This window comes from Quercus suber, unplaced genomic scaffold (assembly GCF_002906115.3).
Source record: "Quercus suber isolate HL8 unplaced genomic scaffold, Cork oak 2.0 scaffold_41, whole genome shotgun sequence".
Classification (NCBI taxonomy): Eukaryota; Viridiplantae; Streptophyta; class Magnoliopsida; order Fagales; family Fagaceae; genus Quercus; species Quercus suber.
The window spans coordinates 2,003,302-2,021,144 of record NW_027069506.1 but is presented as its reverse complement, the minus strand read 5'-3'; the positions used below and the strand labels follow the sequence as shown (position 1 = coordinate 2,021,144).

At 34.0% G+C, this 17,843-nt stretch overlaps 2 pseudogenes; both read right to left on the bottom strand.

The window, feature by feature from the left end:
• Positions 1-18: 18 nt before the first annotated feature.
• Positions 19-9,887, bottom strand: LOC112025249 (glutamate receptor 2.8-like; annotated as a pseudogene).
• A 2,482-nt stretch (positions 9,888-12,369) lies between these two features.
• LOC112025248 (glutamate receptor 2.8-like) overlaps positions 12,370-17,843 on the bottom strand; it is an 11,581-nt pseudogene continuing 6,107 nt past the window's right edge.

Below are 17,843 nucleotides of genomic sequence, written 5' to 3'. Positions count from 1 at the left end.
TCTTAAACATTAGGGCAGAAAACCAAGTCTATGATGAATGGGGTACATCCTGCATAGATGCATCCCCATGCCTTGAACTTGAAGAGAGACTTTTGTTGTCATCATGTATAACCACATCATATGTTCCTTCAATGGAATTCCTTGAGTGGATTTGCATATAATCAATACTAGGAGAAGGTTCATAAACGTTGGGACTTGCTACAACATGTACCCTTGATTCTTCTTTCTGAAATGAATGTGGATCTTTCTTGTCAAAATGTTTTGCCATTTCAACTAATTTGGACCAATAGGAGTTGGCAGGATTGTTGTTGCCCAAATTCGACCAATGTGAGTAAAAGAAGTTAGAAACATTAACTAAGAGTGAGACCACGGAAGTGATTCCTGCAATGAGGAAGAGGCCCCTGAAGTTGTCCACACCAAGACTAGGACCATGTGAAGAGATTGTGGCGCTTTGATCTTCACAAGAAGTTTGACTTCCAAAGTACTTCTGCTCGATAGCTCCAATTTTATCTCTATCTTGAGTGACATTCAAGATTGCCCTCGAAATGTGAGGGACTAAAGGGGATCCTTGTTGGAAGGCCTGAAGAAACATGTTACAAAATTATAGCATTCTTTTAAAATAATGCTATGGCATTCTTTATTGCATTCTTAAAATTAAAAGAATAATTCAGGGTGGTTTTTTTTTTTTTTTTTGGAGAGAGAGAGAGAGAGAGAGAGAGAGAGACTCACAAAGCCAAATCCATCAGTTTTGTAGGTCTTAAAATTAAAAGAATAATTCAGGGTGGTTTTTTTTTTTTTTTTTTGAGAGAGAGAGAGAGAGAGAGAGAGAGAGACTCACAAAGCCAAATCCATCAGTTTTGTAGGTGGGTCCAACCATAGTATACCTAGAACAATACTTTGCAAGGAAGAGCTTGATATAGGGGATTTCATCAAAAATAGCCGCAACCCCACCATTGTGGGTTCCTTTTGACAATGCTTCATGATACCCCTCAAAGGTCGAATATGGCTTCAATTGGGATTCATGGAAATCTAATTGTTTTATCAGAAATCCCTCAACAAATGAATGCTTTTGATATCCAACAAAATAACCATTATTTTTAATTTCTTTTACGTCAACAAATGTAGGTTGCAATCTCTGTATTGTTAATATTGATGTTAGGCTTGCCGTATAACTTTGAGTCAGGATGAGTACTACAAAAATCCATATGATTAGCACAAATCTTGACCAATTGTTTACCACTTTCTCCCCTACAAGTACCATAAATTATTTTTAATATTAACATGCATAATGAATATCCATGTTTTGAATTCAAACAAACCACAGAGAGAGAATAAAATTTTTGGAAAAAATACACAAAACCGTATGTGATTTCTACGTAAACAAAAATCCCCTTGAGGTTTTGAGTATAACATTTAATCCTCATTAATATTGCTTTGTGTGTAAACCATTAATTGGCTAATATCAAAACCCCACTTTGGTAATGCTTTATGTGAAAATGAATCCCTAAATTTGGATACATGTCATCACATGAGCAACTCACTATTTAGTTTCATGGGTGTTTAATGGTTTACACACAAAATAATACCATGTAGGGGTTAAGTGTTACATTTTCTATGCTTTGCAAAGATATCACAATGGGGTTTTATATACTTCTTCCTAATATCTTCTAGAGGGTTTAAGAAAATTTACTGTGAGCGAAGGCCAGTGTTGAGAAGGAGAACCAAAAAATCAAGCCAAGTTGTTGATTTGGAGGACCTCTAAACTCAGTGTTTACATGGTGTTCAAGAACCCATATTACCAAACCTGTAAAGATGAATGATGCCCCAATTGTTAACCATAGATTAATGCTTAGCGGCTTTAAGAAAATCCACAAGTTTTTGTTCTCATCATCTTTCACCAAAACCACCATTGACACGCCTGATTCTGTATAAGGCAAAGTGAAATCAACATACAATGAACATTTAGCAACAATTGTTGTGTCTCCAACAACCGCATCGTAAACCTGCATTTAGAGAGAGAATTATGAATTTATGGACATTAAGAAACATTAAATGAGGTAACTAATTGACACCCACCTAAAGTGAATAAAATTCTTATGTCGTACTTTGACTATTCTATGTTATGCTTCACCAAGCATAAGCCTAGCACATGTTTTCACCTTCCCTTTTTCTTATAAAGTAACCAAAATTTAAAATAGAAAAAAAAAATAGCAATATGACATGTAAAATAAAAATAAAAATAAAATATATTTAGATGATATATTGCAATTGGTGGAGTATAAAATGAAATCCTTAAAGGGAAATGAAGGATGAGTAATACTACAATCATAAACTTTTTTATAACATTTTTACAAATTGTTAAGATGAGAAAATTTTAGTGGTTCTTCATATGGACCTACCACTTACATCAATTTTTTTACTTACCAATAACCACTTACCACATAAGTAATTTGTAAAAAAAATTGTAAAAAAGTTTGTAACTCTAGCATTTTTCCATAAATGATTTTATTCACCTAGAGGCATCTGCAAGAAGAAAAACCTTGGGAGAAAAAACTCACCTGGTTTTTAATTTGATAAAGAAGTTGATCGTATGTCCCATTAAGTTGCCTATGTTTATTCATGTAGGGAATAAATTCATGAGGAAGGGGAAAAGGTAATGCTTCTTGTACAGCATAGAACAGATCAATGCAGAACCCCGATATGCTTGGCTTATCATCAGTAGGAGAATGCCATTCCATTTTTACGAATTTCTTAGACATAGATGTCACTGGAACCCCAATCCTTAACTTTGACGGCTGCTCTGTCGTGTCTCCTGGCCAGATAGGTTGTTTAAGTTTGTCCTTTGATGTTGAGTATGCCCTTTCACTAGTGCCATTCAAATATTTTGAAAATCCTCTTTGTCGGGTCCAATATCCGATAATCCTCTCAGTTTTTCCTATCACATTGAATAGTTCAAAGGTTGAAGGCTCTAACTGCCCCTTAACCAAATGAAAATTCCCGCTTAGGCCTTGAAATGTAGTTCTTAGAATTGTATCGCGAAGCCTTGTACCCATTTCAAAAATGCCTAAAGCTGCTGGTATTTTGCTTCAAGAAGCTAGAATGCACCATGCTAGCCTTTTCTACTGCCATAGCCAATGCCCAGATTGTATCGTATGCCCATAATCCAAAAAAGTTTAAGCCAGTAATACTTTTGCTCTTTGTTCTAATTGAGGTTAAATTTCTCTTCCATTTCCTTTCAAAATCTTCAAGTTGTTTAGATGGGGGTAAGTATGGCCTGATTCCCAATACGCCTTGCATTGAGTCCATGACCTTAGAGCTCATAGGATCTAGCAATGATGATAGCCCTTCTGTGAGGATCCATGCATACCCTTCACTCATCATCCCTGCATTCTTTGCGAGTGCAAAGAGTTTGGAGCCAAGTGAAGCTGTCATGTGAACAAGGAATATTCTTGTATGATTTGCCTTTAACTTGTTAAGCTCTTCACTGATTTCAGTATTATTAGAAGATGGATGAATTTCACTTCTGTAAGAAACCCGAGTGTCAATCTCTTGTAAAGCATCCAACATATATGGAATTAAGCCATTGCCATAATCTGTGTCTTCATAAATGAGGACAATTTCCCACCAACCAAAGGCCTTAACAATGTCTACTATGGCTTTAACTTGTGCGGAATCATCATGGGTTGTACGTACGAAAAACTGGTTCTGGGATGGAGAAAGAGAGGGACTTGTGGCTGAAAAGGAAATGATGGGAACCTGAGCTTTGCGGCCAAGTTCTGTCACAAACCTAGCTTGTGCGGAGCTTTGAGGTCCTATAATGGCCTGCACTTCTATATTCTTCATTAAATCCAATGCTGGATATCATTTCAACAGTTAAATGAATGAATTAGAAAGTGGAAAATTTACTTGCAAAGTTGCAATGTTTAATAACAAAACTGATACTTCACGATATGCCAACATATGTCTATAAAAAGGTGAAGGTGCAAAATCAAAATGTTGATCAATTCTGAACTACAATTGTATCAGACTACATGATGAGAAGTTTGTATATTAATACATGGAGCAAAATTCCCCATCGGCATCCTTTAAATTAAACTTGATATATGCAGCAATTCATGAGTTCCTAGTAATAAGTTGAATAAAAATCCTGTGTCCCACTTTGCATGTGAGTATTCCACTTCATGCTTCATTAACTGTAATAAACCAAATGTTTGAATTTATTTTATTTTATTTTTCATTTAAACTTTGGTTACTTTATAAGGGAAAATAAATTTTGTGGTAGGTTATGATTAGTGAAAAATAAAGTAGAACACTAAGAGTGGACAATAGTCTTTAATTTTCACTTGCTTTAGTAGGGTCGACTGTATCATCTGAGACCCCCAAATGGATGAAGGCTCACAAATTTTAATCAGTAGAATTGTTTCTTTAATTGTAGGAGTATTACTTAAGCCCCAACTATTAGTGCCCCCCCCTTCCCCAAAAAAAGAAAGAAAGAAGGAAAAAAGAAATTGTTAGGACATATGTGAATCATGTTAGGAACATGTCATTTAGAATTGCCTAATCTTTTGACAAAACGCACTTTACTTGTAATTTGGTAGATCTATGATGTGTTTAATATTTTAAGAAATAAGAGTTCAAGTCCAAGTGTTAAAGCCATGCAAATCTGTCCAAGAATCAAGTGAAGAAGTGCTGGATTTTAAAACTCGACAACTAACTTGATAGATAGCATCTATCGAGGTTTAAAAGGGATCTTCAGCTCAATGCTCGATAGTTGCATGATAGATAACCTATCTATTGAGATTTACGAAAATTAGTTTTTCAGATTTGATTTCACACATATCAGTGTATACATATTTAGGCTTTCTTTTCTCACAACCCTAAACATATATAAGGATTATTTTAAGGGCCGTCACAGCAGATACAAGTGAGTAAACATGATGCAATGGTTTTTCACAAGCATAGTGTGACCAGAAGCATATGCCCTAGTTCATCTTTTTCTTGAAGAAGTTGTTGGGTTTGTACACCGTAGGGTTTTGTAACCAAGGAGTTTTGTGATCTTCATCGTGTTGATGAACTGAAGAACTTTGCAGCCAACATCATTCTCAAGTTAGTGGTTATTCATGTACTTGAATCTGTGCATCGATTAGTTAGTCACGTACTAAGAGTCGTGCATTGAAAATGAGAGATTGTTACTACAGAACAAGTCCAATTGTATATTGAGGTAAGGGTTCAACTATAGTTGGTATAATGTACTAGGATTCTTTTACTTGTCCGCTTGTTGTGATAATAGTGGATTCTTGGGAATGGTGACCTTAAATTCACCCGGTAGGGTTTTTGCCTTGGAGGTTTTCCTCATTCGTATACAAATTACCGTGTCAACTTTATTTTTCGCTGCATATTAACTTAATTGGTGATTTGTTTGTGCTACCACGCATATTGCAAGTTAATTGAATTAATTTATTAACTTGGCTAGTTAATTAGTTAATTTATCACAATGGATTAATACATTCTTGGCCTATCAGAACTCTATCTGGCTTGAGGAATAGAAAAGGAAAATGATTTTTTTTTTTTTGGCTCGTGGGATGTGCTCTAAGTCTTGACTCTTCTTTTTCTTTAGGTGGGAGATTTAGAGTGTAGAACATATAATCCCCACTATGAATAGCAATGGGATGGGTATGGGATGAGTTTTCTATTCCCCCTTGGCCCTCCCTACTTGGTTGTCACTTTGGAGAATTTTTTTTTTTTTTTTTTACCCAATCCTAGCAAGCATCTGTGTGTACCTACCTTCCCCATCTCACTCTATTTTTTGTTTTTGTTTTATAATATATTAAAATTTGATTTAAAATATATTATTCATTAAACTGAAATTCATTAGACATAAAAAAGAAAATCAAGTTCTAACATTACAAAACCTTTTAGAAGCATAACAATACAATAATGCAGATATTTTAAAAAATAAAAATAATTCAAACATATAACAATACAACAATTGAAATCTTAAACATAAAAATATAAATTCAATAATACAACAACAAAAGATTTTATAAATCAAAGTTTGAATGTTAAAGAACATATATATATATATATATATATAAAAGGGCACTCTTTTCCCCGAACCCACCCTGTAGAATGCCTGTTTTTAGTATGATTTGTTGGTTTATTTTCCTTTTTTTTTTTAATAGTATTTTTAAGTTAAAAGAGTTAGGGTTTTTTATTAAAATTTTTTTGAAGGATACATTGCAGACCATGTGGCATAAAAAATAATATTTTAATATTAACGTTAGTCAAATCAACTTTTTCCATCAATCACTTAATAAGAGAGACTATTTTGACACATTATCAAAAAGTTAGCCACTAATATGACATATATACCAAGGATTAGGGATCAAAATAATAATAAACCCTACATTTTATAAATAAGTTTCTATTACTTTACACCATAGTTATGAATAGTTATAAATGCCATTCCATTCCACCCGAAACAGTTGGAATCTTCCATTCCAGTTAGTTAACAGGTACCAATCAAGGTTTTGAAAACTGAACTGGACCAGCCAGTTTAATCGAAAACTGTACCATATTCTAAAAAACCGAAAACATGTGGTTCAACTGGAGAAATCGCAAATTGGGTTGGTTCGACCGATATGGTATGGGATGGTTCAGACTATTGTCAAATATAGTCGTTTTTTGGAAAACGCAGTCGCCTCACCTCTAAACTGCACACTTCGGAAGTTATTTTCTGCCATATATTCCTTCGGGTTGATGAAATAACAAAGAACAACCCATTGATTTTTCTTTGTAGCAGAGGAAGATCAAATATGAATAAAAGAAAAACACAATATAAGCCCATAACAATGAGAGAGAGATTTGATGACAATGAAATCTCAAAATCCAAACCCTCACTGAGAATCCTTACATAACACGTTCCTCTTTTCTTAAAGAAATGAGATCTAGGCCTACAACCTTCATCATTGAAGAAATGAACCCCAAGGCAGCAAGCACCATTTCAGTATTTCACCATATTTATTTGTACTATAAATATAGATAATAAGTTGGTCTGTTGGTGGTAGCCGATCAAAGACAATAGTGTTAAAGGGAAAGAAAGAAGTGGGGGCATATGGGTTACGTGAGGATATTCCTCGTTTCATTTTGCTTTTGGTTATAGAATTTTTCTATTAATGTATAGTGATTCTTTCTTTCTTTTTTTTTCTTTTTTTTTTAAGAGGAAAATCTATAGTGATTCCTAGTTGCCAGTTGTTGGCCATTCCACACAACAAAAATTTAGCATAAATTTTACAGATGGCAGAAATAAAAACCACGTACAAACGTAAGAATAAATTCAAGGAAAATGTTATGTTACTACAAGTTGTACTGATAAAGTTTACAAATTAATGTAATAATTCTTTAAAAAAAATTAATATGAGAATAAATGTGATTAGTAGACTTCAATTGATTTTAAATTATTATTTGAATGGTCTTCTTATAATTGGTTACACATTAGTTTGTAAGCCTACTATAATAAATTTATAGTACTATAGCACTACTCTAAATTTAATAGAGTAGTAGCGGTACACTCTTGCCTTCAGCTAAGGCTTATAAGGCATGAGTGGGGCGCATCTTTCTTCGATGTGAGAGCAAGTCTTAAAAATTGCTTACATCGCTTGCAAAGAACAAAGCCGTGTGGGTCCTTCGACCCCAGAACAGAAAAATTACTTTCGGGCTTCGATTCATTCCTCCCCCACAAATATATATATATATATATATATATTTACACACACTGGTACATACACACACTCAGTATATAATTATAAATATCTAAATAATTATATATTAACTAAATAGTCACATATTATATAAGTAATAAATATACATATTAAATAGTTAATATATAAACTAAATGAAAAAAATATAAATAAAATTAATATAAACTTGTTCTATGCTAATTCATTTGTTATATCTTTTTTATCTAAATATTATTATTTAATTTTCAATAATATTTAAATAAAACTAAATATTATTAGTTATAAAATTATTGTATATTTTTATAATTTTAAAATTATTAATTATTTATTTATGATATAACCAGTTTGACCATCAGTTTCACTCCGATCAGACTAGAGAACTGAGAACCACTCCTTATTTTGGTTCTTTGACTTGTCCAATTAAATTTTTAAAAGCATGGTACCAATTACTCTCTATTTCATCTCATTTTAAATTCCAGCACATGCTAATTCATTCCACTAGTAACAGTTATTTCACTAAATTTCGTTTGATATGGTGATTTCAGCTATTTATTTTTAAAAAGTCTTCTTTTTTTTGTATAATTATTACTTTATTCACATATGAGATATTTTTTTTTTCTTCATCAATTTTTTTAATTACTTATATATGACATATTATATTATGTAATACTGATTTTAAGAATGTACATTATATGATTTTCAATCAATGGTTCAATATAGTATAATCTTATGTGATGCAAATCTAGGTATATAAATGCCTACTTGAAAATATACATTTTGGATATATATATATATGTAAAAATTGAGTCTTCCAAAGGTTCTTTAGATAAACTTGAATACAAAAATTTAATTAGCAATTTTGTATCTAGAAAAATGAGTAAAACACACGAACATAGATTTTAAGTAATTATTTTAACATTTAAATATATAAAAAAGTTCATTGTTGCATTATTGAACCTCAAAATGCATAGAGTTGGCTTTAATAGAAAAGATTACGTTTCTCTTGACAAGATACTAACATTAGAAATGTTATTACCATGCTATATCTTCCATTCAAAAAAAGAAAAAGAAAAAGAAATGTTATTACCATGCAAAAGTTTCAGCCTTGAAGGCCACACTATCCTAGTATGCTATGTAATATAAAACTTTCCTGACTCTTTGGATGAATTATATAGAAAAAATTTAGTATTACAAATTAATTCACAATTTCTTGCCATAACTATAATGTGGTAGAGAAAAAAATTGTAAGTCCATATATATACTCTCCGTTTGTTTCAATGAAAAATCTTATGTAAAGATAGTTTTTCTTGTTTTCTAGTGTTTGGTAGCATAAAAAAAGATGAATAAAAAGAAAACTATTTTTGATCAATGTAAAAAGTATAGCTTATTTTTAAATATCGTTTTTCATTAATTTTTTTTTGAAAAACAACTCTATCTCAAAGCAAGCTAAATAAGAGAAGTTAGAAAGTTATTTTTCAACTTATTTAAAGTTGCTACCAAACATTGAAAAATGAGATAATTTTATAAAAAATGCTTCTTGGAAAATTCCTCATTTTTTAGAAAACATCATTGTTGAAACAAACAAAGCGGTACCTGTAGATGCTGTGAAATAATTTGCTTTCCTAAAACAACTTGAACTATATATTGTGTCATCAAGAAATTTTTTTGCAGTTTGCCAAGTTAGAGTTGTGATAAAGAAATTGTGAAATAGTTTGCTTTCCTAAAACAGCTTGAATTATATATTGTGTCGTCAAGAAATTATTTTATTTTAATTTTCTAAAACAAAAACACATCTCCGGTGACATTTCATAAGGTACCTGTAGACGCTGCAGTAATGACATCATCCCCAGAATCCCTTGCGAAGAGAGTGAGTCTAGTGCGATAGTTATGATTCACTGCATAAAAGTCAGAGCGAGCCATTGACATGTAGCTCTCTGCCACCCTTCCCACGGGGGACTTCAAATCAAGAACCACGCCTACTGGTATGACCTCCTTTGCCAACACTAGAGGCTCATGACCCCAGAGGCAGAAGGAAAGGGAGAGGGTGAGTAAGAGAAATGATAGGAAAGAGAACAGGTGCTTCTGGTTTGCCATTGTCAATGTTTAACTGAGATAAAAGTTAACCTTGCCAAATGATAACTAGAGCAAGCAAAGGGGACCACACGTTAGCAATTTGCAAAGTGTTTGAATTAAGTTTAGAAAATTTGTTCTACACGTTAAGTCGTTATCTGTGAATTGTTTGAATTAGGTTTGGAAAATTCCATTCACTGTGGAAAATTTTGGGCGGCTGACAGTTGCCTGGCTTACTTTGCGTGGCCCAAATTTACAGGCACAGCTAGCCTTCATTTTGTTTTCTAATTAAGATGCTCAGATAGCTATGGTCGGACACATTACACACGACATGAATGCAACAAGAGCAGTTGGACCCACGGGAATTTGGTAATGACATTCCAATTTCAATATTCGCACTGAATTTTGTGGCCATTTCATTGATCATTTGCATCTTCGTCTCAAAATCAAATTTCCCTTTGCTGATGCAAGCTAGACCTGTGCCCGCTTGGTTAATTAGCATTTAAACTTATTCGACCAAAAGTCATGTTGGCATTGTGAGAACGTGATTTGTACGCCTGGCAAGTTAATAAATTCACTAAGTGCATTCACATCAATCCGTTTGTAATAGAAAAAGGTCAAGAATTTACGTAATTTTGCTTAAAAATGACCCGCATCACTTTGTATATATAATTGTTTAAATTTACAAGTTTGTTACAATAATCGTGACACTATTCATTTTGTATTTAGTTATTTATTCTTTCCTTATGTATCTCGAAGATGAAATAAAATGGTAAATGTGATTATTGTGTGTAAAGAAAGATAAACAATTTAAAAATTATATATTTTAATGAAAAACAGTGTAAAATAATAATATAATGTAGAGTATTTTGAAAATTAAGTATTATAACTAGAAAAAGTAATGTCTTATACTAAAATAGACATGAATTTTTGCTTGAGTTGACATGAATGCTCTAATATGGAGGAAATAAGCGTGTTGTACATTTGAGACCAGGGAGTCGCAATACCAAAACGCAGGAGCCGCAATTATGGAAGAAAGTAAGGAAATGAGATATCTTTAAATATTCTTTTTATGATTTTACAGTCTCCCTAAATTACCCTCACTTTTATCTTCCTTTTTATTTTTTTTATTTTTATTTTTTTTTATACAAGATAAAAATTCTACTCTAACCTAATCTAAATTACCCTCACTTCTATCTTAAAATCTCATTCTTCTTGTTCTTCAACTTAAAGCATTCACATTGGTCGTCCTAAAATATTTAGTAACTTTTAGCACCTAAAAAATTTACTTTATCTATTTTAACTCACTATTTTATAACTTACCCAATATCTCAACTCTTATTTTTTATATGTGTGTGTGTGTGTGTGTGTGTGTGTGAGAGAGAGAGAGAGAGAGACTCTCTCTCTCTCTCTCTCTCTCTCATCAAACAGATACACACCCACTAACCACCACCACCACCACAAATCGAAACCCACCCCCATCCACCACTGTAAACTAAAACCCACCCACTCACCAACCACCACACAAACTAAAACTCACCCACCCACCACCATTGCAAACCCCAGCCTAAAATTAACCCAACAAAAAAATAACATCCTAATCACCACTGTGACCACAACTTAACCACCACTGTCGTGGCCACAAGCCAAAATCAAACCAAACACCACCACCAAAAGGACCCACAAATCATCCCAATTAACACCCAATTTTTGTGACCCATGACCCATATACACAACCCAGAAACCAATGCGTTGCCATCTTGAGATTAATGAAAAATTAGATTGAATAATAATAATAACAGTACTTTTTTCACAAAGAAAAAAAAATGATTATTATTATTGTATGCTTCCTTCTTTTAGCCATGTGTCATTGTAGCATGTTTTGAGAATGAACACATGTTATCATTGTATGCATCCACCGATTTGAAGATCCAACTTTTATAATATACTAGTATGTATCTCTGTGCACATGCACGAGTACAAATCACGTTCATGCAGTTGCTTTAGCATTATCCATAAAAAAGGAGAGGGTGTCCACTTAGTTCAACCACATCATGCAATACATTTTTTTTTTTATATGATATAATTTAGAATAGAGTTCATGAAAAATTAATTTTATTGTGAATATTTTGATAACAATAAGTCAATAACTAAATGACATTCTAATATAGTTTAAAAATTTGCATATAGTGTGCCGAAGGCCTTATAATTTTACATGGAAGAAATTTGTGTTTAGATTGATTTTAGTCCAAAAATTATATAATTTTTTTTTTTTTATAGAGAAACAACTTATATAAATTTATGTTACTTTTAGTTAATAGTAACTCATTGAAGGTGTAAATTATAACAATTTGGGAAGTTCATTGTTTTTTTTAATATTACAGTTTAATTTTGAACCACCCTAAATTATATAGGGAAATATGTAATTTATCTATCATTATGTAATAAATGATAGTCACCTGGTGAAAGATGAATGCGGTCACTTCCTGCAGAGAGAAATGACCATTCGATGCAATCATGAGTGATAAGAATAAACTATTATTTTTTGGGTAATAAATGATTAAACAAACTTACGGGAATGAGATTATCTTAAATATTAGGGTAGAAAACCATGTCTATGATGAATTGTGTACATCCGGCATAGATGCATCTTCATACCTTGAGCTTGAAGAAAGACTTCTGTTGTCATCGTGTATAACCACATCATCTGTTTCTTCAATGGAATTCCTTGAGTGGCTATGCATCTCATCAATACTAGGTCTAGGTGAAGGGTCCAAAACATTAGGATTGACTACAGCATGCAACCTTGATTCTTCTCTCTTGAAGTCGTGTGAAGAGAGATCTTTTTGGTCAAAAAGTTTTGCCATTTCAACTATTTTGGACCGAAAGGAGTTGCCAGTACTATTGTTGTCATTTGAAACTGGCCAATGTGAGTAAACAAAGTTAAACACATAAACCGAGAGTGAAACTATAGAAGTGATTCCAGTGATGAGGAAGAGGCCCCTGAAGCTGTCCACCCCAAGACTATGTGAAGAGATTGTGGTGCTCTGACCTTCACAGGCAGCTTGACTTGAAAAGTACTTCTTCTCAATAGCTTCAATTTTATCTTTATCTTGAGTGACATTAAAAATTGCCTTCGAAATGTAAGGGACTAAAGGAGATCGTTGTCGAAAGGCCTGAAGAAACATTTTTAAAAAAATATAGCATTTTGTAAATAAAAATAAATAGAATAGTCAACTTCATAAGAATTACTATATCAATTACATATTTATTAAACATAAGAATTAGTTATGAAGCATGATGAGAATGACCAAGAATAAATAATAAAGGGCATTACTGAAGAAGTAGTTGGTGTTATTGCATTCTTAAAATAAAAATAAAACTCAGGTGGGTTTTCTTTAGATTAAATTATAGTTTTGATTTGAAAAGTTTTGGTCCGTTTGGATTGTTTTTATTTTGAGAATTTTCATTTTGGTCCACCAAATTTGATTCAGTTTTCAAAATGATCATTCAATTCATGTTTCTGACTAATTTGGCCATTAAGAAAGAAAAACCAAAGGAACCAACATTGTTTTGTTAACAGGGGCAATGTTAGTCACTATTTTAAAAACAGAATAAAAAACATTTTGACAATGAAATCAAAATAAAACTACCCCAAATTTTAAGACTTAGAAGGGTACTTTAGCCCTTTTTTTTTTGGGAGGGGGAAGAGTGGAGAGAGACTCACAAAGCCAAATCCATTCGTTTTGTAGATGGGTCCAACCATGATATACTTAGAGCAATACTTTGCAAGGAACAACTTCAAATAGGGAATTTCATCAAAAATAGCTACAACCCCACTGTTGTGGGTTCCGTTTGATAGTGCTTCATGGTACTCCTCCGGGGTTTCATATGGCTTCAACTTGGACTCATGGAAACCTAATTGTTTTATTAGAATCCCTTTAAGAAAGGAACTCTTTGGATATCCAACAAAATAACCATTCTTTTTAATCTCTTTAACATCAACAAATGTAGGCTGCAATCTCTGTACAGTCAACATTGAGGTTAAGCTTGCAGTATAACTTTGAGTTAGGATGAGTACCATGAAAATCCATATGATTAGCACAAATCTTGACCAATTATTTACAACTTTCTCCCCTGTAGGCACCATTAAATTATTAGTAATATACACATGCATAATGAATATCTATTTTTTGAATTGAAACTAACTACAAAGGGAAAGAATAAAATCTTGGAAAAAAAATGCACAAAATTTATCATGGTTTTCTCGTCAAACACAGAAAGCCCTTTAGGTCAGGAGTGTAACACTTAAGCCCATCTGGTAATATTTATATGTGTAAAGTGTTAATTGTGTAACACTAAATCTCCTTGAAGTTTTTGAGTGTACCATAAAAACCTCATGAGGTTTTTGAGTGTAACTCAAAACCATCATTTAGTATTATTTTATGTGAAAATGCATTTCTAAATATGGACATGTGGGGTTAAGAATTACATTCGAAATTTCAAGGGCTTTCCTGTTTTGCTAAGAAGCCACATAGAGGATTTTATATACTTTTCCCTAAATTATTTCTATAGGGTTGAAGAAAACTTACTATGAGCAAAGACAAGTGTTGAGAAGGAGAACCAGAAAATCAAACCAAGTTGTTGCTTTGGAGGGCCTCTAAACTCAGTGTTTACACGATGTTCAAGAACCCATACTACAAAACCTGTAAAAATGACTGCTGCACTAGTTGTTAACCATAAATTCAAGCTCAGTGGCTTTAAGAAGATCCACAAGTTTTTTCTTTCATCAGCTTTCACCAAAACTACCATTGACACTCCTGATTCTGTATATGGCAAAGTGAAATCAATATACAAGGCACGACTAGCTAGGATTGTTATGTCTCCAACAACTGCGTCGTACTTCTGCATTGAGAGAGAGAGAGAGAGAGAGAGAGAGAGAGAGAGAGAATTACTGATTGATGGACTTTGAAAAAAGTTCAATGAAGTAACTAACAAACACCATCTAAAGTGAATAAAAATTTTATGTCCTATTTTGAGGGTTTTATATTATACTCCATCAATCAAAATCTAGAACATGTCATTTTGTTTTCTTTCTAAAGTAACTGACATTTAAAATATATAAAAATCAGACACATAAGACATATTACCGTCGGTGGAGTATAAAGTAAAACACTCAAGGTAGAACATAGGATTTTTATTTACCTAGAGTCAAAAAGAAAATCATTTAAAAAAAAAAAAAAAAAAAAACCCACCTGAGTTTTAAGTTGGTAAAGAAGTTCGTCGTATGTCCCATTAATCTGCCTATCTTTATTCATGTGGGGTATAAATTCATAAGGAAGGGGAAAGGGTAATTCATGTTGTACAGCAAGGAACACATCAATAGAGAACCCTGATATGATAGGCTTATCAGTAGGAGAATCCCATTCTACTTTCACGAATTCTTGAAAAGTATTTCTCACTGGAACCCCAATCCTTAACTTTGTAGGCTAATCTGTTGTGTATCCTGGCCAGATCAGTGGTTTAAGTCTCTCCTTTGAAGTTGAGTATGCCTCTTGATCACCATTATCATTCAAATCTTTTGAAAACCCTCTCTGTCGAGTCCAATATCCAATAATAATCTCAGTTTTTCCTATTATATTGAACAGTTCAAAGGCTGAAGGCTCTAGCTGTCCCTTAACCAAATTAAAATTCCCACTTAGGCCTTGAAATTTAGTAGTTAGAATTGTATTGTGAAGCCTTGTACCCATTTCAAAAATGCCTAAGGCTGCAAGATCAACATTACTGTTGCTAGCATTTTGCTTCAAGAAGCTAGAATGCACTATGCCAGCCTTTTCCACTGCCATAGCCAATGCCCAAACTGTATCATATGCCCATAATCCAAAGAGGTTTAAGCTAGTAGTAGTCTTACTCCTTGTTTTGATTGAGATTAAATTTCTCTTCCATTTTCTTTCAAAATCTTTAAGACGCTTAGATGGGGGTAAGTATGGCCTTACTCCTACTACACCTTGCATTAAGTCCATGACCTTTGAGCTTATAGGATCTAGCAAAGATGACAACCCTGCAGTGAGGATCCATGCATACCCTTCGCTCATCATTTCTGCATTCTTTGCAAGTACAAAGAGCTTGGAGCCAAGTGAAGCAGTCATGTGCACGAGAAATACTCTTGTACGATTTGCCTTTAACTTGTTAAGCTCTTCACTGATTTCAGTATTATTAGAAGATGGAGGAATGACACTTCTGTATGGTACCCGTGTGTCAATCTCTTGTAAGGCGTCCATTAAATAGGGAATTAAACCATTCCCATACTCTGTGTCCTCATAGATAGGGACAATCTCCCGCCAACCAAAGGCCTTAACAATGTCTGCTATGGTTTTAACCTGTGCAGAGTCATCTTGGGTTGTACGTATGAAAAATGGGTTTTGGGATGGAGAAAGAGAGGGACTTGTGACGTAGGAAAACCACAAAAACAATAGAATAAGAGATAAAAGAAGATAAAACCCTAGGAGTCAGCACCTAAGGGTTGCTTGGAGTCAGCACCAAGCAAAACTGGAGTCGGCACCAGTAAAAGAAAACACACGTTTTTTTTTTAATAATCATCAAAACTGTATTACAATAATCCCAAAAAGTGTTTAAATAGCTAACATAAAAAAACCCTAAAGAAACCCTAATTATTAAATATTTGGACTTGCTGAAACTCAAGCCCAATGACTAATAGGCCCTAGCCATAAGGCCACAGGTTGGGCCATCTTCTTTCTCCTATACGTGCGTGTAATTGGGGGCTTGTATCTTGTGTCCGCACCAACTCCCCCCGGGTGAGAAGAACTCGACCCCGTCAAGTGAAAATCTGAAGAGCTCTAATAATACTCCAACAAGTCAGGATCCAGTCGCTGTAGCTCATCTCGAGTAATCCAAGTGCAATCAGAATCTGGTCGCCCTCGCCACCGAACTAGGAAACAGTGAACTCCTCCATCCCTGGTAGAAACAATCTGTTCATCTAAAATAGCATCAATAGATTCTTTATGTGCATAAGGTAGATGTAAGGGTAAAGGGGTGGGAACAGGGGCATCAATAGGATTAGGCAAAGACTCATCAAAAGGGGTATCAGGAATAGCTGTGGGACTTTTATAAGCAACTAGATCCTCAATATTAAAGGAGGAGCTAATACCATAATCAGGAGAAAAATCAATGACATAAGCATTTGGGCCCATTCGTTTCAATACCTTGAATGGTCCAGCACTACGAGCCTGCAATTTTTTAATGGTCCCAGAGGGAAACCGTTCAGGGCGAATCCGAATCATGACATAATCCCCTACCTGAAACTCTGCATGACGCCGATGAGTGTCAGCATGAATTTTATATTGAGAATTACTTGCTTGAATTTTTTTGCGAATCTCATTATGCAAATCATGAATATGTCGTGCAAATGCCTCAGCAGACTCAGACACCCTAACATGTGGGGACATGGGCAAAAGATCTAAGGGCTTCCTAGGTGTATATCCATGCACAACCTCAAAAGGACTAGCGCCTATAGACCTATTGACAGAGCTATTATATGCAAGTTGGGCTACAGGAAGAATTGAATCCCAATTTCTATTGGCTTCACCCACTAGACACCGAAGGAGATTGCCTAGACTACGATTAACCACCTCAGTTTGACCATCAGTTTGAGGATGAAATGCTGTGAAAAATTTCAATTTAGTGCCCACTAAATGCCACAAGGTCTTCCAAAATAACTCATGAAGCGAACATCCCTATCAGACACTATGGTTTTGGGAAGACCATACAGTTTGACAATCTATCAAAGTAGAGCTTTGCGATCCTAGAAGCATCAGAGGTCTTCGAACAGGGTAGGAAATGAGCCATCTTAGAGAAGCGATCAACAACTACTAGAATGGAATCATGCTTCCTAAAGGTGCGGGGCAAACCTAACACAAAGTTCCATACTCACATCCTGCCATGGGCGGTCTGGCACAGGTAGAGGCGTGTACAGGCCAGTGTTTTGCTTGCGATGTTTGGCCAGTTGACAGGTAC